A 3,055-nucleotide genomic window follows, 5' to 3' on the forward strand; every position below is an offset into this window, starting at 1 on the left:
TGGTCACCTACAAGCAAGATTTCTGGCTCCCACAGACCTGTAACTTCATCTTTAAGAGGCTCCTCTGTCCTCCACTCGTTACCTGTATTAATGGCACCTGTTTGAACTTGTTATCAGTATAAAAGACACCTGTCCACAACCTCAAACAGTCACACTCCAAACTCTACTATGGCCAAGACCAAAGAGCTGTCAAAGGACACCAGAAACACAATTGTAGACCTGCACCAGGCTGGGAAGACTGAATCTGCAATAGGTAAGCAGCTTGGTTTGAAGAAATCAACTGTGGGAGCAATTATTAGGAAATGGAAGACATACAAGACCACTGATAAGCTCCCTCGATCTGGGGCTCCACGCAAGATCTCACCCCGTGGGGTCAAAATGATAACGGTGAGCAAAAATCCCAGAACCACACAGGGGGACCTAGTGAATGACCTGCAGAGAGCTGGGACCAAAGTAACAAAGCCTACCATCAGTAACACTACGCTGCCAGGGACTCAAATCCTGCAGTGACAGACGTGTCCCCCTGCTTAAGCCAGTACATGTCCAAGCCCGTCTGAAGTTTGCTAGAGAGCATTTGGATGATCCAGAAGAAGATTGGGAGAATGTCATATGGTCAGATGAAACCAAAATATAACTTTTTGGTTAAACTCAACTCGTCGTGTTTGGAGGACAAAGAATGCCGAGTTGCATCCAAAGAACACAATACCTACTGTGAAGCATGGGGGTGGAAACATGCTTTGGAGCTGTTTTTCTGCAAAGGGACCAGGACGATTGATCCGTGTAAAGGAAAGAATGAATGGGGCCATGTATCGTGAGATTTTGAGTGAAAACCTCCTTCCATCAGCAAGGGCATTGAAGATTAAACGTGGCTGGGTCTTTCAGCATGACAATGATCCCAAACACTGCCCGGGCAACGAAGAAGTGGCTTCGTAAGAAGCATTTCAAGGTCCTGGAGTGGCCTAGCCAGTCTCCAGATCTCAACCCCATAGAAAATCTTTGGAGGGAGTTGAAAGTCCATGTTGCCCAGCAACAGCCCCAAAACATCACTGCTCTAAAGCAGATCTGCATGGAGGAATGGGCCAAAATACCAGCAACAGTGTGTGAAAACCTTGTGAAGACTTAAAGAAAATGTTTGACCTCGGTCATTGCCAAAGGGTATATTACAAAGTATTGAGATACACTTATGTTATTGACCAAATACTGATTTTTCCACCATAATTTGCTAATAAATTCATTAAACCTACAATGTGATTTTCTGGATTTTTTTTTTTTCTTATTTTGTCTGTCATAGTTGAAGTGTACCTATGATGAAAATTACAGGCCTCATCTTTTTAAGTGGGAGAACTTGCAGAATTGGTGGCTGACTAAATACTTTTTTGCCCCACTGTATATACAATTTACAGCATGAACATTTTATATAGGTTCAGTAAAGATGTTCAAGTGCTTGTCATAGCAAGGACTCTTGCAGAAGGTTGGATGTTTTCCATTTCATAATTGTGGCTGTAATGTAGTTTTAGCTGGACACTAACTTGGTACACACAATGTATTGAGACCGTGAGCTATTGCTTTTGAGATACTATGATGTCTCTTAAAAGTACATCTCCTAATATACTTAAACACCCACATTTTGGATGGCTGACTCCAGGTCATAGATTTCAAGGTATCCAGAAGATGAGGTAAATATAATTGAAGTGAACTGTCCCTTTGATACTACGCTTTACATTCTATAAAATGGTTAATACTGCGTTAGCTCGACCCATTTATACTGTCACTACTGAAAAACATTTGTATAGAGATTAGTGCTTTTGCAAGTTCACCGTTTCTATGGAAACATTTTTCTACTTTTTTTCATTTGTATGTCTAAAACAGGTTTACGTTCCCTTTCAACTCAGTAATTGCACAAGGGAAGTCCATCTCTGGTACATGATCACTAATTACAAGGAACAAGTGGCCTATCACAATCAGGAAAGTTTAACAAATCTCACAATGGTAACAACTCTGCAACATGGTTATGTATATTCACTCAAAGACAAACCTCAGTTCTCGTAACAAAACGAGACTCATAATTTCCTGGTTAAAATATTATGGGCCTTGGACTATCTCAGAGGTCTTTGATAATACGTATGTATCAAATAGGGTCTACTGCAATGTATTTTTCAACTACAAAGTGTTTGTCACAGGATGACTACAGTGTCTTATCAGAACATTTTGCCACTGACGGTTCAACATTTTACTAGCTTTTGATGCAAATGGCTAGCTACTGTACATCAAATGCTTGTTTTAACTTCATTAGTACTCCAAGGAACCTACCTCACACCATGCCAGCTCTAGAGATGTTTCATACTGGACACATTGAGGACATTGAACTGGTATGAATACAACTCCGCTATCTCACACATTCATTTTTACATGCATTTTGTATAGGTTGGTTTATATGATAGGACTGACAACTTCTGTCAGTATTATCACGTAATCAAATGAATGACTTCATTCACTTTTACCTATTGGAAAATGAAGGTCTGTACTTAAAGACAACTTATTTCTTATGACGTTTGTTTGTACTCTGATTCAATGTCTTTCTTTTTTTTAATAAGCTATGCATACCATTAGGCCTTGATGCAAGCAAACCATTTTATACATCTCTTTTGGACATTAAACATTTTCACATACTTTGTTGCTATTTTGACCATTTATTGAAATGTTATAAGCAGTAGAATAAAATGCTACTAGTTTGAGTGCAAATTGTCTAATTGAGACTAGTTGATTTAAATAACTCTCACGTGTACAATTTGAAGTGAGCGAAGTCAATTTACGACTGCGCAAAAGTTGTGTCAATTACATCGTAATCCCAGAGGAAGGCGAAGGGAGAGGGCAGACTCCGCTCAAATATGTCAGCGTGAAAATAAAGCGTTAATGCGATTGCGAAATTAGACAAGCCATTTCCAAAGATCTCGATAATGACGAGAGACAGGACTCAATGTAAATATATTACCATAAAAGCGGGACATTCTAGCCAACCTAAACATTGCCAAATTTAGTCAGTAAGCCTCACACA

The sequence above is a fragment of the Oncorhynchus kisutch genome, linkage group LG6 (assembly GCF_002021735.2).
Source record: "Oncorhynchus kisutch isolate 150728-3 linkage group LG6, Okis_V2, whole genome shotgun sequence".
In the NCBI taxonomy this organism is placed as follows: Eukaryota; Metazoa; Chordata; class Actinopteri; order Salmoniformes; family Salmonidae; genus Oncorhynchus; species Oncorhynchus kisutch.